Below are 26,326 nucleotides of genomic sequence, written 5' to 3'. Positions count from 1 at the left end.
TCAGGTCGTCCTATCTGGGTTACATCTAGCACAATGAAAACTTTTTTCAAGGGGGAAGGAATGATGAAGTGGGTTTAGCCTGCATAGATGCCCAAAACGTTTTCCTGGATATAAAAGATTCAGTAAGAAGATATTCAAGGGAGTTTGAATATTTTCTCTTCACATTTCTTTATTTTTCTTTTCTTTTCTAAAGCAAAACCTTTGGTAGATGAAGGAGGTGCCTAAAGAATGATAAAATTAAATAACTTAAAGATCCTTAAAGAAAGAATTACTCTGAAATGTAAGTGCCCCTGACAATTATCTAAAGTACAAAGATCGTATCCACCAACAAACATTTATCTCCATTGAGAATGTTTTTGTCATTTTGTCGAAAGCTACCAATATTTTAGTGAAACATTTGAACCAAGGCTCAAGGTAACCAAGCCTCCTTAGTTCATTTTTACATTCATTTACAAATACATTTTTAAGTTGTTCTTGTATCCTCATCAATCTTCTAGGCTTTAGGAAAATAACAGTAAAAATAAAAAGCCCCTGCCTCTTACTTGGGAAGGACAAATAATCCACAGTAGAATAAATAATATGTCAAATAGTGGTACGCGATGTTGAAACAGAGTGCTGGGGTTTGCTTTTTATAAAAGACGATCAGGGAAGACAACACCGCTAAGGGAATGTGTAAGTCGAAATCTGAAGGAAGTGAGACAGCATGTTGTGTGTTCTCTGGAAAAGACCATTATGGGGAGAGGAACAACAAGTATGAAGTCCTGAGTGAGGAGAGTCTTCAATGTTCCTTCCAATACAGCAGGGAGGCCAATGTGGCTGGAGGAGAAAAAGCCAGGGTGAAATCTTGGGTGATGAGTCAAAGAGGTATTGAGGCTAGAATACAAATCACAGACAGCTTTTGGTCATTGTAAGGACTCTGACTTTTACACTGAGTGACATGGGGAATAAGTAGTGTTTTGGACACAAAATTGACATGATAAGCCTGCTGTTTTAAAAGAATCGCTTGGGCTACTGTGTTAGAGATACACCGTGTCTCTAGCGAGGGGATATTAGTTTGAAAGCCATTGGCTCAGAGATGGTATTTAAAGCCATGAGGTAGATTTAATCCTAGTATTTCTAGTTATGATGTCAAAATTCTCAAGCAGCCATTATTCCCAGGCAATCAATAAAAACATGCTGGAGTTACATATCTTTTTTTTAGTTTTATCAAACAGCTGAAAATACATAGAAGTCATAACTTTGATTTGTTTGATTTGATCAGTCAGAGAGCTAAAGATGCAAAGAAAACTAACAAAACTAAATTTCAGAAAGGGATAAGCTTTTCTAAGGAGAAAAGAGACAGACTCCCAGCTGCTGCTTTCACATTGAAGCAAAGAGAGATGGAAGAATACAAAATAGATGAGGACCACAGATTTAAAGGTTAAATATTGATCACTTTTTCATTAAGATTAGAAGCCATGCAAGGATGTTCACCCTCAACACATTTACTCAACTTTGTACCAAAATTTCTAGACAATACAATAAAAGTATAAGAAATACTACAAAGAAAGATTGGAAAGGAAAAAGTGAAATTATTTTTATTTTCATACAACGTGATTTAGTATATAGAAAACCCTGTGAAACATACAAAAAACTACTCAAATTAATAAATGCATTTGCAAGGTTGCAACAAAGGGTCAACATAACAATCAATTGTATTTTTATATACTAGCTACCAAAAAATGGAAAATAAAATAAAAAACAATAACATTTACCTTAATATACAAAAACATCAATTGCCTGGAAATAAATCTAAAGAAAAGTGCGTAAGAGAGTTACACTGAAGACTACAAAGCGCTGTGTAGAGAAATTTAAGACCTAAACAAATGTTCATGAATACATAAACTCATCGTTAAATTTTCATTTTTCCAAAATTGATCTATAAATTCAGCACAATGTCAGTCAAAATCTAGGTAGATCTTCTTCGAAGAATTGGATAAGAGAATTCTAAACTATATACAGAAAATCAAAGAACCTGAAATAGACAAAACGATATTGAAAAAAGGAAAACTAAGTTGGAGGACTTACATTATCAAATTTTGAGACTTATTGCAAAGTTACAGTAGTGTACGCAGCCTATAGTCAAATAAATTGGTAGAACAAACAGAATAGAGAAGCCAGTAGTAGAACCACATATAACTTACTGATTATTGACCAAGGTGCTAAATTAATTGAATGAGGGGCCGGCCTGGTGGTGTAGTGGTTAAGTTCGAGTGCTCTGTTTCAGCTGCCTGGGGTTCACAGGTTCAGATCCTGGGTGCAGACATATGCATGGCTTATCAGGCCATGTTGTGGCAGCATCCCACACACAAAATAGAGGGATATTGCCACAGATGTTAGCTCAGCATTTGGTGTTCCTCACCAAAAATAAAAGAGCAATATCTTCGTTAGACATATTTATAAAAAGATTTCAAGTAGACACTAGAATGACTAAAATATAAAAATGGCAGGGCCAGCCCCATGGCCAAGTGCTTAAGTTCCTGTCCTCCGCTTTGGCAGCCTAGGGTTTCACCCATTCGGATCCTGGGCGCAGACATGGCACCACTCATCAGGCCATGTTGAGGTGGCATCCCACATGCCACAACTAGGAGGACCCACAACTAAAATACATAACTATGCACTGGGGAGATTTGAGGAGAGAAAGCAATAAAAAATAATTTTAAAAACACCCAAAAATGGCAATAATGCCACATCCTGGCAAGAAACACTCACACATTGCTGATGGTAGTGTAAAATGGTTCAATAGTTTGGAAGTTTATTGTAAGGTTTATTATAAAATTGCCATATCTAGCCATTTTAGTCCCATGCACTTACTCAAGAGAATAAAAATATGCGCCCATCAAAATATTTAGAAAATAATACTCATAGCAGCCTTATTCATAAAAATATAAAACTGGAAATGATCCAAGTTTCCACTAACAACAAGATGGATAAGGAAAACATGGCATATTTTTGCAATTTAATACCATGAAGTTAGCAAAAAATCAAACTGCTTTCACGTACAACAATATGGATGAATCCCAAAAACATTAAACTGAGCAAAAGAAGCCAGATACAAAACAACACACCTTGTATTATTTTATTTTTGTGATGTCTAAAAAAGGTAAAACTAATCTAAGGTAATAGAAATAATAACATGAATGCCTCTAAGCTTGATGTTGGGGCGAGCATGGGAAATCCATTGAAAAGAGGCAGGAAAACTTTCTGGAATGATTGAAATGTTCTATATCTTGTTTTAAGTGCTGATTAGTTGTTTATCCATAATTCCCAAGACTCATCAAACTCTAGTTAATAATAATGTACTGTGTGTTTGAAATTTACTAAGAGAGTAGATCTTAAGTATTCTCACTACACACACAAAAATGTTAACTGTGAAATGATGGATATGTTAATCAGCTTGATTATGGGAATCATTTTACAATGTATATGTATATCAAAACATCACATTGTACACCTTATATTTATATAATGTTTATTTTTCAATTGTACCTCAATAAACCTGGAAAAAATCACTTAAATATGTGCATTTTCTTTTATTTAACTTATACCACAGAAGGGATGGGAGGAATTCCTTTTCCATCACGGAGGAGTATGCTACTAAGTCCATCCCTCCTGCAGATAAGAATTACAAATTCTTGTCATAGATCAAAACACTGAAGCACAACTCCCCAACGACTCTGAGAAGTGAATTAAATAAAATAGATTTTGGGGAGAAGTTGAAATTTGGAGGAAATTGTTTAATCAAATTAAGTTGCCCATTTTTACAGTTTTATCATAAGAGATGCCACAACCGTGGTTGCTGCATGGGTGGCTGGACATCTTTCTAAGTAGAGAGATCAAGGGAAGGAATTTGGGAGAACCGGAATCACCAAAGAATAAGGGGGAATTTTTAGAAGGGAGAGAACCTCAGATTCAGCATGTAAACACTGCCCACCACATCCCTGGCTTAGTACTGAACTATTCATTTTCTGGGAAAACTGAAAGTGAAATGGAAATCTGAGCCGTTTCACTGAACAGTATAGGACTCTGCTGAGGGAAATTGAAGAAAACCTAAAGGAAGAGATGTGTTGCATTCTTCAATTGCAAGACTAAATATTATTAAGATATCAATTCTATGCTAATTGACCTATTGATAAAATTCAACACCAAGAAAAATTTAAACACTTTTTGAAATTAACACACTGACTCTAAAATTTATATGCAAATTCAATTTAGCATACCAAAACAGTTTTAGAAGAAAAAAGAGAATAGGGTGACTTCAATTACCTGATTCAAGACTGATTTTAAATCTGTAGTAATCAAAAGAATATGGAATTAGTGAAATGATATACATATAGATTAGTGGAAGAAAAAAATAATCCAGAAATCAATCCAATATATATTAACAATTTATTTTTGTCAAACATATCGAGATGATTCAATGGGAAAATAAAAGACTTTAAGATTTGCCTATGTTTTACTTTACACATATAGATGGTACTGAGCTCTGTATATTTGTATAGAGAGAAATGAACATCAACCCTTGCTTCATGCTACACATAAAATTAACTCAATAATTAATTTAAAATTAACTTAATTATTAACAGACCTTAAAATAGGAAGATTATCTTGGATTATCTGAGTTGGCCCAGTGTAATCACAAGGGTCCTTGAATGTGGAAGATGGAAGCAAAGAATAATCAGAGTGACGTAATCTGAAGGAGACTTGACCAGCCATTGCTGGCGTTGAACGTGGAAGGAGGTCATGAACCAAGGAATGTAGGCAGCCTCCAGAAGTGGGAAAAGATTAGAAAATGAATTCTCCCGTAGAGATGCCACAGAGGAATAAAACCCTAATAACAACTTTGATTTTAGTCCAGTGGGACCCATTTTGGACTTTGACCCCCAAAACTGACTGATAATAAATTTGTTGATTAAAAAAATGGATCATAAGCCTAAATGCAAATGCTAATACTATACAACTTCTAGAAGAAAATGTAACAGAAAATCATTTCAACCTTGGGGTAGGGTAGCATTTCTATACAGGAATTCCTTCTCAGTAATCCTTAGGAAGTATATGGGGTTTTTTTCAGACTAAAGAGCTTCTTCAAGGGAAGGTAAAACAGCATTGAAACAAAACAACAGCCCACTAATTGGGAAAAAATATTTACAAGTTATTTATCCAACAAAGGGTTAATCTCCATAATATATAAAGAACTCACACAGCTCAACAACAAAAAATCAAACAACCCAATCAAAAAATGGGCAGGGGACATGAACAGACATTTCTCCAAAGAAGATATACGGATGGCCAATAGACACATGAAAAGATGCTCATCATCACTAACCATCAGGGAGATGCAAATCAAAACTACACTAAGATATCACCTTACACCTGTTAGAACGGCAAAAATATCCAAAACCAAAAGTGACAAATGTTGGAGAGGCTGTGAAGAAAAAGGAACCCTCATACACTGTTGGTGGGAATTCAGACTGGTGCAGCCACTGTGGAAAACAGTATGGAGATTTCTCAAAAAGTTAAAAATAGAAATACCTTATGACCCAGCCATCCCACTACTGGGTATCTATCCTAAGAACCTGAAATCAGCAATTCCAAAAGTCCCATGCACCCCTATGTTCATCACAGCATTATTCACAATAGCCAAGTCATGGAACCAACCTAAGTGCCCAGCAACTGATGATTGGATAAAGAAGATATGGTATATATATACAATGGAATACTACTCAGCCGTAAAAGAGGACAAAGTCGTCCCATTCACAACAACATGGATAGACCTTGAGGGTATTATGTTGAGTGAAATAAGCCAGACAGAGAAAGACGAACTCTGTATGACTCCACTCATAGGTGGTAGTTAACATATAGACAAAGAGAACTGATCGGTGGTTACTAGGGGAAAGGGGAGGTGGGGGGAGGGCACTAAGGGTGAAGTGGTGTACCTACAACATGACTAATAATAATGTACAACTGTAATTTCACAAGGTTATTAACTATCATAATCTTAATAAAAAATTAAAAATCAGTTGATAAATTGGAAAAACGTGTAAAAAAAGGATTATAATTCTGCAAGTATCAAAGCTTAGCAGCCAACATAAAGACAGAAGAAACCCACTAACATAAAATTGAGAGGAAAAAACAGAAAATGCTAACACATGGCATGAAATTTAAGGCCAACATTTGCATGAACTGGGTCAAGAGCATGTAGGAAAGAAGCAATCACTATGCTTATACCAGCTGCTATGTTTTATATGTGTGTTTGCAGTCCTGTCCGCTGCTAACAGTAAATCACTCTTGCACATAAAATGACTTTTAATAAGTTTAAGTGCATAGTGTATTTTTTGAAAACTCTATGAGCGGTATTCCAAGAAGTAATATATTTGGAGAGAATAATATGTCTTTAAACTGGCAATTTCAGCAAGTAATTTTGTATAATGCTATTAAACTTGCCACGAGATCCAAATGTTATATTATTCAAATGCTACCCAATAATGTCCACTGACATTTTTCAGTGTTTGAATATTCACTATAGGCTTCAATTCTTTGTAAATACTTTAAATGAAAATATTGCAAAGAGAAGATGATGTAGATATTATCGTGGAATACTTCACCATGAAATTAGAAAGAGTTCTGAACTTCAAGTCATCAAAAGTAATATTAATTTTAATAGTAAAGCCAAATCCAGGCAAGCAGACAACACAGTTTCATCATTTAAAAAGGAACTAAGTTTATGTGTTGGGAAACAGTTTTCCATTGCTCTCTCATGTGTCTTCATGTGTGGGCATTAACGACTAATTTGCTCCAAATGGTATTTTCAGATATGTTTGTACAAGCAGGCAGCCAGGGAAGATAGACATGTCTCCTTCCCCCCAAAAAAATTTGCTCACATTCCAGGACATTGAAGATAAAGATGGCTCTCCCTGTGAAATGATATTCTTACATTCCAGGATGATAACAACAGTATCTCCTTCAAGGGTTGCATATATACTTAAGTTACAGGGTAATAAAGATACTGTCTCTCTCTGCAGGGGAGGATGAGCAGACTCGCCAACAGCCTCCTATAAAGATTGGAGCTTCCTAATATCAATGTTCCTCTCCTGTAACACACTCTACTTTGCATACAGACAGCAGCTAGCTCTCACCATATCACCCTGGGGGAATAGGGGCTAGGATAACAGACATAACATTGTTACTCTGATTACTGCTACCACTGTGAGTAATGAACTGTCTTTTGTCTCTGACCCAAGATTCTCGTGTCTTCTGCCAATATATGGTAGTTTCAATATATGAAACTGCAGCTAGCTAACTAACTAGATTGCTAACAATGAAACTCTCAAACACTTCACATTTCTCAAAACATAAAGCAACATGTACTCTAACATTCAACTTGAAGATTCTTTGTATTTTTGATTTTAGAATAAAGGAGAGAATTTGAAAAGGAGACCAAGAAAGAATAGCCAATGCAGTAGGAGTTTCACCAAAAGAATGATGTCCTAGAAAGTCAAGTTAAATGGGTATACACTGTAAAGTGTTGCTGACAATCAAGTAAATTAGGGATGGAAACCTGATCACTAGATTTAATGCTACAGAGGTCATTAATGACTTTGCCAAGAGCTCTCTTAGGGGAGTGATAGGAAGAAAAGACTGACCAGTGTGGGGTCTAGAGAAGAGAAAGGGAGATAGATGAGATGGCAACTATAGAAATTCTTATTTTAGAGTTGGAGGAACTGAGGTTCAGGAAATTTAGAAAAAATTTATCTCAAAAACATCCCTAATAACTATTGATGTTGAGAGAATCTGGTTCTGTCAGATCCTCTTTGCATTATAACACGCAGCCTACTATACAGAATGTTTGAGCTGTCAGGTCTTAATTGTCTTGACAGATGAGAATTTAGAAGTCATTTGTGAATTAATAGCACTATTCTGAATTATGATTGAGATGGACTCTGCATTGGCTAGCTATACTTTTAGGTTAATGAAGATATATTAGATTTAAAATGATGGCTAGGTGATTTACATTCCAATTGACTCTGGGAATTTAGGGTTTATTGCCTGGGGAAAACCTTAATTCTCATATATTATGATTGACTACTCCATTGTTATGGGGATTTAATTTGATTTTAGCCAGGTCTTATAATGCAATTTACCTTTCTTCTCCTTAGGTTTCCTTCCTTTCATTTCTTTTGTTTTTTTAACATAGAAGAGCATCTATTTTGGTCCTTGCATAAATTATGTGCCAGAATGGCCACCTCAAACCACACAGCTGCTCTCCAGTTCCAGAGAGTTTTGGGTAATGCAACATCTGCCTTGTCTGTCTTGTGTTTGCTCATGTATTAATATCCACTTTTGTGCAGCTCAAAGGACTGCTCAAGCATATAGTAAATAAGTTCCAATGAATTAGAACCTTTTTCTTGAACTGAAATTAGAAGTTTTCTTGTTTTGTTTATCTCTTTGGGCTAGTTTAAAATTTTTCATGTTCTCTAAGAACAGCTGAAATAGTCAAGGATTAAAACATATTTTTAAAAAGGTTAGAGTTTCCCTTTTTTTCCCCAGGAAAGTTCTGCATCTCCTTTCATGGAAAAATAACTGGTTCAGAAACAATTTTAAAAGCTAGATATTAGAATATGAGTTTTTCGTCACCTCACTAAAAATAGTTTCCATTTCATAGTGATCTGCATAGACTATACTGAAGTCATTCTGAAAATCAGGATTACATTTTGTTAGTTTTATTATATTTTGCTAAGTATTTATTTTCTTAGTATACACTTCAAAACAATTAAAAAACAAAAATACTTAAAATATAATTTTCCCTCAATGGGATTTCTACCCAAAGAGGAACAAAGAAGCAGAAAGAGAACACAGCACTAATTTTCATCTTCTATAAGAGTGATTCCATGTAAGCATTACACTTTTTAAATCTGTAGGGAAAATGAATAAAATATTACTGTCAGGATAATTTATGGACATAGCCATTTCTGGCTTATTTTGATTTTATTTTTCAATCACATATCCTCCTTCTGGTTCAAAGAGTTCACTCAAACACATGGAACTCCTGGGAAGAAAAGCCTTTTGCTGTAGGACAAAAGTCAAAACTACCAGTAGATGGTCTTTCAACCCAGTTTTTGCATTTGAGTTTTCTCTGTGTCTTTGTAGGAGGACACTAGAATAGAGGCGTAAGAAGCTAAGACATTCGGGAAAAGAAGGAATCCATAAGTTTTCTAGAAGCTGTGTGCTCCCTGCCTGTTCAGATCTCCAGTTTGGTGGTAGTTCTTCCTCGTGGGATGGCATGAAGCACCCAGGTTAGCTGAACCCTAGGTCTGTGGGTCCCCAACTTTAGCAAAGTTCATGAGATATGAGGAAGGGGCAGAGCTTCCAATCCCCGGTGATCAGTCTTGAGAAGTAAGTATGTCAACATGGGAGATCTTCGCATAACCTTGGGGGTTAGAAGGGAGTCTCAATAACGACAAAGTGAATTTCACCAGCTGGGAAACGTAATGACGGGGTCTAATATAACCTGGTTTGAGCAAAATGAATATTATGACATTACCTGTATAAAGTGTCTCTAATGCATCAAGTAAATTTTGATAATTGCTATTAAGTTAAAAACTAAATGACACATACTTAAAATTTTTATTGTAATAAAAGATCAAATAATTCAGGTCTCATATCATATAAGCTTCACAACAATCACGTGAATGTAGATAACATTCTTCATTTGAAAGATTCGTAGATTTATATTCAAAAAGTTAAATGGCTCATCTAAAAACTGAAAGAGAAAGATTCAAATTCTATCTGATTTCAGTCTTCCCCCTGTATGCTGCAGTCTCAAGGAGATTTTTATTTTAGGGAGTAACCACTATATGTCATGGCCTCACGTATATGCAGTTGAAAGTAATAATGTTGGCTTTTCTTTGAATATTTAATTCTATCTTCCCCCTGGGAGGACATAGAGGCTTCCATCTAGGTTTTCTTTTTGAGTCAGCCAGTCTATCTATGGAACACACACTTTTTCTGCTACTTTATGCCTTAAGTTCAAGGAGTCAACTGTTCAGAGACCTCGTGGTTTCCCAGCTCTGACTGACCAACGGGAAGTGTAATTCTTGAGTCCAGAATTAGAAAGTCAATGCACATCCAATCAAAGTTGACTTTTTTCAGTTATAAAAGCATTATTTTTATCTCTGTCTTTCAAAAGCATGTGCTTATCTCTCAATTTATTCCAAATTCATGAAGATAGAAAAGATACTATTTCTTAGTATCCATCAAACTCTACCAACTGTGTTTGAGTAGCAACTTACAATTTCCTGTACTTGAACTCATTCAGCAGTACTTCATGTGAACTCGTTTGGCTGCAAATGATAGAAATCTGCGCCAAACTAAACTTAGTTATGAGAAAAGATTAATCAATCTAATTGCAAAAGAGTCTGGGATGCAAACAGGTATTAGGAACGCTGAAATCATGGACTTGAATTTTCTGGTCTCTTATCTCAGCTTATTTTGCCTCCGTTACTCTCATTGTACACTGACTTTCTCCCCTTGGTGGAAATGTGTCCACGACACTATTGATGCTTAATTCTGTACTCCTATCCTACAGGTACCATAACAGCAGACAGGGTGGCTAACTTTGATAATAAAGTAATAATAACAACTAGTATTTATACTTTCAATGTGCTAAATCACTTTAGACACAATAATTCTTTTTATCCTCACAACCTGCTTACGAGATGTTCCCAACATCATCACACAGTTTATAACAGCACAGCCAGTATTGGAAAGGAATTCTGAATGAGCTCAGAGTTGGCTTGCTAACCTACACTGCTTATACTGCCTCTCCTAATTCGATACTTCCTCTCTTAATTTGATTAACAAATGTGAAATTGACAAAAAGGGGCCATTTGTTCTTTTTTTCTAACAATATTGATTTCTAAGGTGCCTATAGCTCTCTACCGCAAGAACAAGCAGCTATAAAACTGAACGTCATCTATAGTTACATGTATTAGTTAGTTTGACTTTAAAACATAATATTTGGCAAAGAAAGCAGTGTTTTTGATTATTTCTTATTTTATGAAAAATCTGCACCAGTTGTTTTTCATTTCTCAAGAGTGACTTGTTACCATTTTAGGCACAGTTGTTTCCTGGATAATTCATTGGCATAGAGTATGAAATTTTTCTGAGACTGGAACCCACACAAAGCAAAGCATTCAATTATGAATACGGTTAATGGAAATGCCACAACCTATCACTTCTTTAATATTTGATATTCTACCACAAAATTCAGATTGGCATTGCCTTAAAATTAGAACTTTGGCATTTCTGATTATAACAAACGTTAGCAGTACTTTCTAATTCTTAGCGGAGGGACATAGTTGAAGGGGAAAGAAGAAAATTTTTGTTTTGAATAGCAAGGAACCAAAACAGAACGTGGTTATAAAAATAAAGTTCATGCATCTTTGGGAGGGTGAATGTGTTTTAATAATACAAACCAGAAAATATGAACTGACAGGTAGAAATATATTTAGAGACAACAGAATATTTGAAATGAGGACTATCTCAAAAACTTAGGGTATTTGGTTGTTATATATTTGGTTGTATTCGGTTATCTATCAAGATTTAATGAAAACATTACTTACATTATGACCTTTCCTTTGAGATAACAGACAGGGCATTAAAATCTTCGAAACTAATAAGGTTTTAAGAAGTAAAGAGTATTTTTAAAAGTAGTGTTTTCTTCAATCAGTTGAATGTGATCATGAAAAACGGTAATTTTAAAATACTTTTTTTGGTTTTAGCCATTTTCCAGCTTGTGCCACTACCTATTCCAAAGAGGATTGCTCTGTCAATATTTTCACTCATTCTTCTATTCTGTCCCTCCCAGACAGGTCTGCTGTCATGGAACCAGCTGTTAGAAATAAAAGTAAAACATGCAAGAAAGATATAAAGAAAGGTGAATCCATTTATGTAGCCTATTGAATTAAAATTTTCTTGCCCACGTGTGCCTTGAATATTCCCACAAGCAAACAAAACCATCCCATGGTTGTCGTTCCTGAATATCCACATAGAGACTTTAATTCTGGCCTGAAGATGAATTTGCAATATCAAGTGTTTTACCACATCCCGTTCCTAAAAAATATCTTGTTTGTAAATATTTTTTCTCAGTTCAGCTCTGTGTATTTTAGATCTGTGCTGAAGATATATTAAATGTTTCTGTGACTTCATCCAGGACATTTGATTTGGGGTTGAGCTCCTGTAATGCCCTTTTGACTGTTTCAAGCTCTACATGATGTTAGCATGTCAACTAACCTTTAAAGAAGGTCCTCAATCCACTTCCTTTAAGGAAGCTATTCAATGTTGTGCTATCTAGAACCAATCTCAAAAGTAATATTTTCATATTCTTTAGAAAGTGCTGATCCTGTGAACAGCGGGCTTCTACTTTCCCATTTATGCCAAGGCCATGACTTGAGGATTGGATACTCCTAAAGCAGCAGTGAAGACTAGCAGGGCTGGGTGCATCAGTCCCATTTGAATCTTAGATCAGTGCCTCCAGCAGTACAACATCACCATTTTTTCACCACCCAGAGCTCTAAACATTAGAGTTATCTAGACTTAATGTGGGAAGTTAGGAATAGCTGGGGGCAGCTTATAGGTACCAGGAGATATTTGTGGAACAAAAGGAAGGTTAATGGCTCAAGAGATTTATTGCTTCATTCATTTATTGAATATATATTTACTGAATGTTTGTTTTTAGGCACAAGGACAAATTCTACGGCAGGGAGTGTGGTAAAAAATTAATGAACTATATTTCTAGTCTCATGATTCTTAAATGCTAATAAGTAAATTGTAGAAAAAATGGGAAGGTAGAATTTCAGGGTCTATTTTATAGTTTCTAAAAAATGTTATCATGCAAAATAGTAAATTTTATTATGGGCCCAAAGGACACACTCAATCCAGACATTTCAGAAGGGGCAAAAGGGGTACCTGATAAGGTACTTGACGTACCTTATCAGGAATTGGAGGGTGAAGTGCAATTGGATGGATAAGAGTGGAAAGGCCCAGATCTTGCACTAAATGTGCTCAAAATTTTAAGGGACCACTAGAGATCGGAGAAAATCTGAAACAGATTGAAAAGGAATTCGAGTCGATTAGTTCTTAGAAATTGTAGCAAGATGTAATAAGAGGACTTGAAGAAAAGCAGATATTATTAAATAATTACAGTAGAAGTCAAGGATGTGTCCATAAAACGTGGCTACTGGAAAACAAGCATCAGGAGCTATTCAGAGATCCTAATAGGTAGGGGGACATCTTTTAGCAGAAAACATGGTCTTGTGTACATAGTCTTGTATCAGAGAAGGACTCAAACTCCTAGGTAAGGAGATTGACTTGAACAAGACAAGCCTACAGTTCTAAATATAATAAGAAATTAGGCCAATAGAGATTTGAGGAACGTAGAAGCCATAGAGATTTGAGGAACGTAGAAGCCATGAAACAAGATGGTTGCATCAAAAGGAATCTATAAAAAAATGCATGCTGCCTTCACAGCACTTATTATCCAGTTCCTGCCCCCAACTTTTCCCATCCTAACAGAATCCCAATTTTGGTGCAAAGTCTGCTCCTCCACTGTGTGACTCAGGGGAAGATGAACTTATTCTCAAGTCTAGGAATAGATCTGAATTAGTTGAAGCCAATCAATTAATGTCAATCCCCTGAAGATTGTTGTTGGTCCAAAGGTGAGCATATGCTCTAAATTGGCCCAGTCAGATTGGAGTAAGGACTTGTATTTCATGCCAGGAAGATATATTTTCCTTTTCTGTCACCGCCAAGAAAGCATGCCATTGTCACTGGCAGCTATCTAATGGCCACAAAGAGAATGAACCTTAGAATGAATCAAATATGCAAAGTAGTAAAATGCTAAGATGGAAAAAAAGATGGCTCCTTAGTAATATCATTGAACCATCATGCATAAAGTCACCCAACCTCTGGACTTCTAGACACAGGAGATAATAAATATTTTTATTGCTTGAGCCAGTTTGTTTTTAATATATATCCTTCCTGTTTGGAACAGCGTGTCTTGGGGTTTTCTATTCTTATAGCCAAAAGCATGCTCTCTGATTCTCAAGGTTCATTGGCTATCCCAGTGTTTAATTGTAAGTAGCGATGTTTACGTTATTTATCTTATCTTCCTGAATCTAGATTCTGCTCTCTCGCCAACATTATTCGTGTCACTCTGTTTGGTCAGCTGGCCAGTTTCTGACAATCTTCTCCAGGTTTTAGAACAATTTTTCCTGCTTTAGTTAGAGGTTCAAAAATGCAAATGGTATTGAGGGCAAGGTAGATAATGAAAAGGTTGCCATTTGCCAAGGGTAAGAGAGTGGACCATGTTTATCGCGCTTCAATTTGAATTCAGTGGGCCACAGCCAGCCCTTTTTCAATGAAAGAATAGAACAGAATACAGTAGAATAGAATAGATCAGATCAGAACATACTCCCTGGATATAGTAAAAGTAAGTACTGTTTTGTATTTATATGTGTGTATCTGTGTGTGCACATGTGCACGTGTCAGAAAGAGAAGAGTAACAATGTAAAATGTGTTTCTTACTGTGAGTAGCTTTCAAATTTTGAAAAACACTGAAGCAGGTAATATATGCCCTATTTAGAAACAGTCAAATTTAAAATAAAATAAAGAAAACACTACTGTAGCCAAAGGAAATACATGTGCCAGTGCAACTCATCCTACATGCAACCAGCTTGTGACTCCAAGTTGAATTCTTCATATATAATGCTAACTTATTTTCTAATTAAAGAAGACCAAGAATAAATATTTGGGAATTGAATGAATTACACTGAATTCAGCAGTGCTTGTTAAATTTCCAGTACCTCCTGAACTTGGTGAGGTGATTATAGGTTTATTACTAGGTCATCTTCATTTACTTGGCTCCGTGTCTCACTCCTCTCAGAGCAGTTTTCAAAATCTTGTCACCAGGTGACAACTTGATGATGCCCTGTCAAAATGTTATCTTGCAGGCATGAAACATCAGAATTTTTTTAACTACTTTAAAAGCAAGGTAACCATAAACAATTGTGTTCAGATAATATGTTCAAAGCAGTATTATGTACCCAAACTTCTCATTCTCCTGAATTCTTTCCTCTCAATGAATACATTGTTTTTCTTGCCCACAAATAACCCTAGAAACGGACAACTTCTTTTTCCTTTAAAGGAAAACAATGCACATTCTAAATATTTATCTTAAATATCTTTCACAACCATAAAAAATTCTAAATTCCCAAACTAAGTTTCATAAGCATTGTAGTTGATGAAGTTTACATGAGATAGCATTTTAAAACAAATATTCAGAATATCCGGGGGCTGGCCCGGTTGCTCAGTGGTTAAGTTCACACGTTCTGCTTCAGTGCCCCAGGGTTCGCCTGTTCGGATCCCGGGTGCAGACCTACAAACTGCTTGTCAGGCCATGCTGTGGCAGGCATCCCATATACAAAATAGAGGAAGATGAGTACGGATGTTAGCTCAGGGCCAGTCTTCCTCAGCAAAAGGAGGAGAATTGGCGGCAGATGTTAGCTCAGGGCTAATCTTCCTCAAAAGAAAAATTCAGAATATCTGATAAAATAAAAACCAATTCACACTAGAAAATTTAAAAATATGGGGGCTGGCCTGGTGGTGTAGTGGTTAAGTTCGTGCACTCTGCTTTGGTGGCCCGGGGTTCACTGGTTCAGATCCTGGACACACACCTACACACTGCTCATCAAGCCGTGCAGTGGTGACATCCCACATAGAAGAACTGGAATGACTTACAACTAGGATATCCAAATACGTACTTGGGCTTTGGGGGGAAAAAAAATATGATTGGCAACAGATATTAGCTCAGGGCCAATATTCCTCACCAAAAAACAGTAAAAAAAAAATTCAAAAATACAATCTCTCTGTTCCTTACTAAAGGAGAAGATACTTGCAATCTGGAAAGGAAATATCCTACTTTAACTTAAAAATTAGAAAAACAGTAAACCCAAAATTAGAACTGTGAACATAGCATACCAAAGTATTTCTCTCTTTCTCAAGACAATTAAGCGTTTTTACCTTCTCATTTAACAGAGTCAACTCTTTCATTTTAGAAATTTTCAAAATATCTTGTTCCTTTTATATATATATATATATATATACACACACACACACACACACAAACACTTTTAAACATAAATATAAGATTTAGGAGAATAAGATAGGTAGATAAATTCAGAACGCAAGAACATGGAAGAAAAAACCAGTTACCACATTTTACAAATGATCATCTGAACTCCCTCTCTGGCCATTCACCTTGATATAGTATCCCAAATACCCCACTCCACTTGATCTGCAGAATCTTCTTTTTTTTTTTTTTTTTTAAGATTTTATTTTTTTCTTTTTCTCCCCAAAGCCCTCCCTGGTACATAGTTGTATATTCTTCGTTGTGGGTCCTTCTAGTTGTGGTATGTGGGATGCTGCCTCAGCGTGGTTTGATGAGCAGTGCCATGTCCGCGCCCAGGATTCGAACCAATGAAACACTGGGCTGCCTGCTGCGGAGTGCGTGAACTTAACCACTCGGCCACAGGGCCAGACCCATGCAGAATCTTCTTTTGGAATTCGGAAACAATCAAGCACCTTATTGTCATGAAAATGGGTGTTGCCCCCACCACTCTGGCCTTCAATTGGGGCCCATCCACAGTTGTTCTGGATATTCGAAGGAAAGAAAGTGTTGGTGGAAATTTGCTTGGACCAGGAGATTTCTTTTCTTCAACGCTTCTCTATTTTCCTCGCATTCATTCTTTGATGTTGGGGATTCCTTGAGTGACAAAGATGTTTTGCAAATCTTTTGATAATTATTATTCTGTTCCATGTGGCTGAGACATGTTTTCGCTGGCTTTTGTTTCTGTCGAAGATGTGAGATCTGCGGGAGCACTCATTTCCTGCACTGCTTCTTCTGGCTTTAATTTCTGCCACAGTCTGCTGCTTCCACCACCATTTGTTTCTTTCCATCCTCCTCCCCTTCCTTCTCTTCTTCCTCCTCAGCCTCCCCTTCCTCCACACCGCACTCATCTTTCATTCTTATTAGAGTCAGAGGGAGTTCTTGGGGGGGTAGATTCCCTACCATCCCGGTTTTTTATTTGAATTTGTTTCCCTTTTTCATGGCACCAAAGAGAATCAATATAAGCTTTCTAGCTTTTCTTCCACAACTTTAGTGTGATTTTCAGTCTCTTTTAGCTTTAGTATCTCTGTGGCCTTTACAATTTCTATCAACCATTCAAGTCTCTGTTGCTGTTTCCTCACTTCGAAGTACTCAAGCCGTCATTCTATGACACATCACCTGATGCGCTCCTCGATTTCATTTCCAACATAAAAGTATCTAAAGAATCCTGAGAAGGTGGATCTGATAGAGATTTGCTTGAGGCTTTCAGCCTCTCAGAGATTTCAGAGTGTGTTTCTTCAGTATCATTTAAATTTGTGCCTATGATTAAAAGGTCTCTGACTTCTTGTCAATTTATCAGCTTTCTTCATCTGGTTCAGAGGCTTCTTCTCAACCAAGTCGGATTAAGGAATCTGTCAGCATCACTATTATAAAAATCTTCAGCTTGGCCTTCCTTTTCTGAGATACTGCCTCCTGATGCAACAGCAGTCTCAAAGTATAGAGGATCTGACAAGTTTCCAGGGACCACTAGATCATTGCCTCTTTTTTCTTTCCTGAGTGAATGGCTTGAGCCACCAACTGTTTTCCAGTTGAATCTAATTTCACCCTGCAGAGAGAAATGCTGAGTCCCTGTTTAGCAGGTTTATATTCTAATTCTTCTCTTTCTGAATGAAAAATAAAAAATTGGGAAGCTTCTTTTGGATGCTTTATGTAGAAGACCTCTCTTTCTTGCTGCAACTCTAAGATGAGGGTTCCTTCTGTTCAACTCCGGCTTCGACCGCATCTTTTCTTATTCCTCATCTCATATTACCAGTATTTCTCTTCCTTCCAGTAATATCCATTTCCTCTTTTTCCTCTGAGTCTTCTAACACCTTCTCCAACATCCTTTGTCGCAGCTTGCCCAGTTCCTTCAATTGTGTTTCTGTTCACTCAGATCCTCTGGTCCTTGCAGAATAAACAGCTGATACTACCTGCAAATCTAAGAACATGCCCCAGATAGATCCAACTAACGGTGTGCTGTGGCACTTGGGTTTGCTTGAGAAAAGTGTCATCCCTCGGTGCTTTCCAGATCACAGAGATAAAAGACAGCATTAACATTAGAAGGTGATAGCATTACGTTTCAGGACCAAATGGCTTGTGCTGCAATACGACTAGGTACAGAGATACTGAAGGATGCTCTGGATACACATCATATCTAGGTAGTGGCCAGAAAAGGCAGCAATTTGACTCTCCAGGCTATGGGTGCCAAGGACGATGCTGCTCCACATGCTCTACAGGCTGCAGGGGCCCATGGCCAGGCCTCCAGGGAAGAGGCCACTATGGGTGGGGGACACAGCTGTTCTTCCCATGGAACCCTGCCAATCAAGGTCCAGGAGTGCTGTGGGTCATTCTTTCTTCACCTCCCCAGGTTTGAAGACTGGTGGCCCAGCCTTCCCCTGCACTGCAGGGGGCAGTGGCAGGGCTGGCTTCTTGCAGTCACCATGGAGAGCTTTGACAGTGCAACTTGGATGGGGAAGAGGGCTCACAATCAATTTTTGATTCATTAGTTCTCTTAAAAACAACAGAACTGACAGCAAAATCTACATTCGTGTTTCTTTGAAAGTTTCATGTAAGATGTAATGTGTGTTTTTTTAAGTAGGGAATTCCATTTGAGTTTTTCAGCAGTCAAGGTAGACAATTCCATACTTAAAAACATTTGGCTCGGGAAACTCTTGTTACATAGTGTTTGTCCTTTGTAATGGAATTAATTAATTTAAATAAGGCATGCGTGTTTGGCTTTCCTATAGAGTGATGAGCTAGGGGCAGAAAAATAATTATATATTCCTTATTAATATTTTTATACACACTTCATTAATGCAAAATGTAACCTTAAAAGAGGAAATGATATTTTAAGCTTAACAAGTGAAAACAAAAAAGTGCAACCCATCCATTTACATTGTTGGTGTAAGGAGATAAAGTCTGTTCTCAGTCCATGCATAGGAAATTAAAAGTAGGAAGCTGTTTCTTAAGTAAAAATATTTTAAGTGAGCATGATATCAAGTAGATAGATGGATGGATAGATAGATAGGATAGGTAGATAAAATAATATTGGCTAGCTACCCGCTTTATAGTGAGAATACATTCTCTTATTATTTTAATCAGGTTTAAACCCATACCGAAAATAAACTATAATTGTTCTAAATTGAAATTTCATTCTTGACTCGTACAAATGAATGTATCATATGTTTAATAGATGATTGCAGTGACTAATAAGAAACTGCTAATTCTTTTGTTTGAGATAGCTTTTTTAAGTAATTATTTTATAATTAGTATTAATTTATAGCAATGAAATGTCTTACTAATGAAGAAAATCCTGAATAATGTATTGACTAACAGCATATGTTGAATTAATGATTTAGTACAATTTGAGAGTAATAATTAAATTCATGTTGTTTTGACTCTGACAGTGAAATACATCATGTACGAAAAATTTTGGAGTACATCATAATTTTTACAGAGAAATTATGTATTTATATTTCAAAGTAGAGATAGAAATATTCTAAGTCTATTATGGAAAAGGTCTATTTATCTGCTGATTTACTATGTGTTTGGAATATATGAAACTAATTAAACATTTCAACCATTCAATCTAGTTAATATTATTAAATATTACACAACTTAATAATATATTCCATGTTGAAAAGTTAATAATAATAATATTTATCATCCTGATTCAGTGATTACAATGTCATAAGTCAAGGAATGAGTATAGGGCTGCCCAGAAAATTCTACCCTTGATTTATTTCTGTGTTGGTAGACAGAAATAGTTTGCCTTTACCAGATCCTATGATTTTAGTCTATGGATTTCAGGATTTTGGATTATCATAGATATAGAATACATAAAAAGCCTAGAAGGAAAACTCAAATATGACAATTTAAAAGAATTAGAGAAAAAGAATTATCTGTATTGTAAATTAGAGAATAATATAACATGTGTAATCATGTTCTAACTGTAATAAGTAACTCAAAGATGTTTTAAGTAAGTGGAGGGCCACCGTGGATTCAGGCTGCTGATGTTGGCATAGAGGACCGCAGGCTTGGAGCTGGGCTCCCAGCGGTTATGCAAAATTCACAGGGAAAACAAGGATGCTCCAGATGTTGTCATAGCACAAGCCAAGGGAAATTCAGCATATATTTTACTCTTACAGTGCTTCTCAATTTAGACTAACACCATTTGAAGTGTTTAATAACCACATGTGGCTGGTGGGTACTGGAGCGCCAGCCTCGGACTCTGTCTTCAGCCCCTGCTGGCTGTGCACTGTCATCAGTGTTTTGAGTGAAGAGTTTCTTAGTGGATTCATGTAATGTGTTCATGAAAGAATCAGAAAAGCAAAAAATATCCTGATAGTTTAGAACAATGTATAAATATTGCAAAAGTTGAATCCAAAGGGCACTTTTTGATCCCTATCTTATTGGACCTTTCTATTCCATTTGCCATAGATTACTTCTTTCTTCTTAAAACTGCACACTGATGGCTCTCACCTGTCTCCCTGACTACGGTATATTTTGTGTTTTAGTTGAATCCTCTTTCTTGGCTTTTCAACGTTGGTGTTTTACATGGCTCTTTTCTTGACCTCCACTTTGTTCTCATTCCACAAACTCTCCCAGAAGTATGTCAAGCTCTTATGTATTCTAATATCACTGAAATCTTATCTCTAGGCCTTACATCTTTTGTAAACCTTTATTTCTAAATGCCTGCTGGACATGTTGAACTGGATGTTTTACAAGCACACAAACCCATCATCCTTGCTTCCACACATATTCTTCAATAGTCCATATTTCATGTTGTGTCATCACCATGCGTTCAGTTAGAAACCTGATCGTGAGCCTGGATGCTCCCCACTCTCTCCCTAATCAGCAAATCCCGTTGATTTCACCAACCTAGCATATATCAATCCTTCTCTTCCTCCATTCCTACTAAAATTGGCTCAATTCACTTGCCTACTCTCTATTTCTTAGAAGGAGGCCAAATCTTCATCAATTCCCTCTTCTGCTAACCATGTGCCCTCAAATCCATTCTCCCAACTTCTATCAAAGGGATGGGAAATGAAACACTGACCAACTTTACTCTCTTACTTAAAACACCTCAGTAGCTGCCACTGGTTGAGGAATAAGGTCCAGGCTCTCTGGTCCTTCATGCCCTCTTTACTGACTTGCTCTTTAACTTTATTCTCACCTCACTTCCTGAGTGGAATTTCACACTCTACCATTACAGGACTCCACGCAGCTCTCTGCAACCCTCAAGCTGTGTGTGCCTACTGACTTGTGTGAGTTGCACTTACATGGTTCTTTTTTACCTTCCCTTTCTTCATCCCTGGACTCTTATTCATCCATCAAAAGACCACACGTGTATCGCATCATTTCCTGAAAGGGTTGTACCTTGGCCGCCATCAATGACTGCTTCAGACTCGGCTGGTTCTCGTTACATACCTCCATCACAGTATCAGACACGCACGTTAAATTATCTAATGTACGTCTCTGTCACCAAGCTGTACATATTTGGAGAAAAGTAACCAATCAGTCATGTCCTGTTCATCTTCATGGCTTTGATATCTTACACAATGTTTTTTATAAGGATTTGATGAACTCATTGCAATGAGGGTATAAATGCAAACGTTTGAAAGTGCACACTTAGACATACAAATACTGCATACATATGTACTCAAGCAAAGCAGAGATTACTTAGTTTAAAAGCATCACATGTAAAGAGACTGAAATATTTTAGTAAATAAAAAGCTGAATATGTGTGAACAGTGAATGCAGCTCCCCCAGAGCATGATTTGGGTTTGGGTTGCCTTATTTGAAACATATCTGACAGTTTCAACTCTAACCTTCCTTGTCAACACCTAAGGGACCGTGTTTAGTTCTGGGAGAAAAGAGAGAAAGAAGGTTATAGAGATGGATGTTGAAATTGCCTCGTATGATCCATGGCACTAATTCACCCCTAATCCTGTTGCCTTATCTGAAAAATGAAGAAATTAGGCCTCTAAGAACCCTCCTGGATCTAAGATTCTAAAATTCAATGCTATGTCTGTATGAGGGATAAAGAAGAGGAGGACTATAGTGAGAGAAAATAAAACAAAACTTGCTTACATTTCAATTCATTCTACTTGCACCTATAAACACACACACATCATTCAGATTAAAGCAGTTTCATGAATTTTAATTTTTCAAAATACATGAGTATTTGAAATATCTAGTTATCAAGGGATGTGAATATGTTTTACTCTTTTTAAGCCCAATAAGTGTTACACAATAACAATGTCCATAAATGTTAATGATCTTGGCTTCATTATTGTTCCCCTTTGATAGAATGATTGCTTAAGATGATATTGAATCTGGGGGGATTTATTCCATATACGGCCATGCTCAGGAAGTCAACAAGATAAAGCTGAGATGTCAGCACCCCTTCATTTGGTCAGTCACGTCATATAGATATGTTAAAATATTTTTCTATGGGAATTCTGAGTGCCATTGAAAATATATGGACTCGCCATGGCCTTTATAGCACCTGGCATATCACTGTGTACATTGCTGGTGTGCAATAAATGATACTTTAGTAGCCAAATCATGAGCATACTAGTAAAAATGTGCTTCACGGAGCGCAATGGCACAGTTTTAAGACGATCGTCAATGACCAAGAATATACTGAAAACCAAGGTTTATAATGATAGAACACAGTGCGATCTCTGCCACACAGGAGACTCTGTGGAGGAACATTAGTTTAATTAATTTCTCTTGTATATAAAGAGCAGATGCTTGTTGAAAAGATGCAGACAGTACAGGATAGATAAAATAAAAACAGAAACTTCATTTTTCCTTCCCATTTCCTATACAACTTCCCAGATATAATCACCGATAATAGTTTGGTATATAAAGGTCTAGATATTTTCTACGCCATTGTAATGGGACATCAAGTGGAACTTTTGCTGTTGTTCTGGAATTGCTAGAGGCCAGAGCTGAGGGCAGAAGAGCACATGCTAACAATGAGAGAAGATGCTCAGCCTCTGATTCTCAGCTTCCTTATGCAGAGAATGAGAACAGCAATAAATTTCCTCCCTAACTCAGAGGAGTTTTCTTTTGATAAAACATAAGCAAGAACAGTCTATAATTATAAATCACTAGACAAACAAGATATTATTTTGATTCCTATAGAATGAAAATAAATGTATTAACACTATAATGCCAAAAAAAGTAAGCAAGAAGCCCTTAAACCTATGAAAACATACCTCATAACACAGCTCTAAATACGTAACAGGAATGAATAGAGGGAAGGGATTCGTTCCCTAGTGGCTTTGAATGTCACTAATAATGTTGTTTTGTTTTGTTTTGTTTTTGAGGAAGATTAGTCCTGAGCTAACATCTGCCACCAATCCTCCTCTTTTTCTTTTTTTGCTGAGGAAGACTGGCCCTGAGCTAACATCTGTGCCCATCTTCCTCTACTTTATATGTGGGACGCCTGCCACAGCATGGCTTGACAAGCCATGTCATGTCCCAACCTTGGATCCGAGCCACCCAAGAGGAACGTGCAAACTTAACCACTGCACCACCACACTGGCCCCTGTTTTTGTTTTGTAATATGATTTCTTCACGTCCAGAAGCTCACAGTGCCTTGAAGGATTCTGAACTGCTCAGACTCTCCTTAATTTGGGGCACAGAGCAAGGAACAGTCTCTCCAGATTTATGGGAATCATTACCATTGCAGAAACTGTCTAGAAAATAACCGTGTCCACAGGACAGCCCATTTCCCAGCACTCCTTGCTTTGGCCACAGAGTGGAGGAGCCCCAGGCCTGCCCTCACAGAAAGACCTAACTGGTAGAGAAGTCAGAAGACTTGGACGTCAACAATCTCCATCCAGTGGACCTAATTTAGATGCAGGTGACTACACATGGGGACCCTGAAGTGGGAGGTAGGAAAGGATCTTCAGGGGTGGGCAGAGGAGTGGCTGCCCTAGCAAACAATACTGTCTTCGAGGCACGGTGTTAGCTAGAGACTTCATTCTCCACGTTTTTAAACCTGCACCAGCGGTGCTGAGTGGGGACTCCTCCTGTGGGAAATAAGGAGCGGCAGGATGGTTAGAACAGGGCATGCCCCAAGCAGCCAAAGAGGACAGGTGAGGAGAGTGTCTCAGCAACAGGTGAACAAGATTCCAGGGCTTGAAGAGCACCGAGGCCAGCCCACTTCCTTTGCACCTGGGGGAACTGAGACCCAGAGAGGAGAAGGGACTCATCCGTGGTCACCAATTGTCATCTGAGGTTGAAAATGGGGGTGGGAGCAACCAACGGAGGGCCTAGGCTAATTCTCTGAGGACGGCAAGTGGTCATGTGGGTGCTGTTGGGTCCAACACGGGACTAGACCTTGGGGGAGGGGAGGAGAAATAAGAGGCAATGGCAGGGTTTATCTGACGAGCTCCTACCACCTCCCCGGCCTCACACTGTGGCGTCACCGCCCAGGCACAGGACGGCGGGCATGTCGCTGCCCTCGAGATCCTGGGACTTATGTTTCTGCCCGATCTGCGGCTGTTTAGATGACAAGGCTCTGGCATTGGCTGGCGGCGGCTGCCACAGCGAGGGGTCCATCTCCAAGGACATCTTCCCACAACCCTACCTCTTCTCGGCCACAGGCAGGGTCTGCAGTTCCCACAGGGGACAGAGCAGAAGCGATGGCCCGCGGGGCCGGGCTGTGGGGGTCTGGGTGGTTACGGCGCAGTTGCCCCCTTGGGGGCAGCGCCGCCTCTGCCGCCCTGTGACAGCTCACCCCCGCCCCTAAGCTCTGTCCACTGCCTATTCGGATTGTATTTTTTACTAAACTGAACCTCCAAAATCATGAGACCAGAGTCAGCACTACGTTATGTTTTCATAGATTTTAGTTTTATAAAGAAGAATGCATCTGTTTATCTTTCAAACACTGCCATTTTAAGTGGAATCAAATATTCTCAAAAAATGCAAGAGACTGAACATATTATTATTCAGAAATAGTCAAAATGGACAGAGATGATGCATAAAACAGCCTCCTAATACTTTTTAAAGCATGTCTTTTCCCAGATAGTTTTACTCAGTGAAACTGACCTGGAACTCTGATCTCTATCATCTGTCTAGTTTTTAAATACATTAATGTTTAGTCTTTAGACTGAAAAAAAAAAAGAAAAAGTCATTGTGAATGATAATTCCAGAATCAGCCTGTGACCCATCACACCTCAGCGGATTTGGCAGCTTGGTCTTGTCTCATTCCAGTGTAACCTCAGCATCCCTGGTTCATTTAATTCTTTAAACTTTAATTAAAAAACAGCAGGAAAAGCCAAGAAGATAAAGCAGATGAAAATCCCTTTATAGCCTGTAGTACAGTGAATAACCATTTGAGAGAATGAGGAAAATTTTGTTCTAATATGAATGTGATCCATTAAAATGTATTTCTCCTGGGCTATCATTCTGCAGAGGAAAATCATATCAATCTTTTGTCTTGTAATGCCAGAAATAGCCAAGTCAAACTGTCTGAAAAGTCTGTGTAGCCGACATAGAATATTCTTTTACCCAGCTCTTTTCTCCTTCTCTACAATGTTATTTAAGCTTGTTGTTAAATTTACTCCATTGTGGTCAGAATCTTGCAATGCAGTCTACACTGAATGATGTGGCCATTTCAATAATGTAGCAAATATGAGAACTTAGCTGTGGATTTGTTGAAGGGCAAACGAACCTTCTAGCAATCTTCTTTACTATGGAAGTCATCTGTGTGTGATATAATTGCAGCCTGAGTTGGGATCCAGATGCTAATAAAAAGAAGACCAGTGCCCAGCCCGGTCCCCTCACATAAGATGCATTCAATCAAGGTTTTCTCCGTGAATAAATGAGTACGTGAATGAGGAAATTATTTGGGGAGGTGAAAAAGAAATTAAAATAATGACTTTTTTGTCCTGGAAAATAAGTTGAATAAAAATTCTTTAATAGTTTCCATCTTTCCCACTAGTAGATTTAGTTTTTTAAGCCTAATTTCTTTATTGGGGGTAGAAAAATTAAATACGGAAATTTACATATTTGATTAGGTTAACTGATTTTCCTGAGCTGAGTGCAATCATAGACCATCACACA

General features: G+C 37.5%; 1 pseudogene; it reads right to left on the bottom strand.

Moving 5' to 3' along the window:
* LOC103560840 (kanadaptin-like) overlaps positions 1-24,832 on the bottom strand; it is a 77,976-nt pseudogene extending 53,144 nt beyond the window's left edge.
* Between the last annotated feature and the right edge of the window lie 1,494 nt (positions 24,833-26,326).

Source organism: Equus przewalskii, chromosome 31 (assembly GCF_037783145.1).
Source record: "Equus przewalskii isolate Varuska chromosome 31, EquPr2, whole genome shotgun sequence".
NCBI classification, from domain to species: Eukaryota; Metazoa; Chordata; class Mammalia; order Perissodactyla; family Equidae; genus Equus; species Equus przewalskii.
The sequence above is the reverse complement of the archived record's forward strand: the minus strand, read 5'-3'. Positions and strand labels throughout refer to the sequence as shown.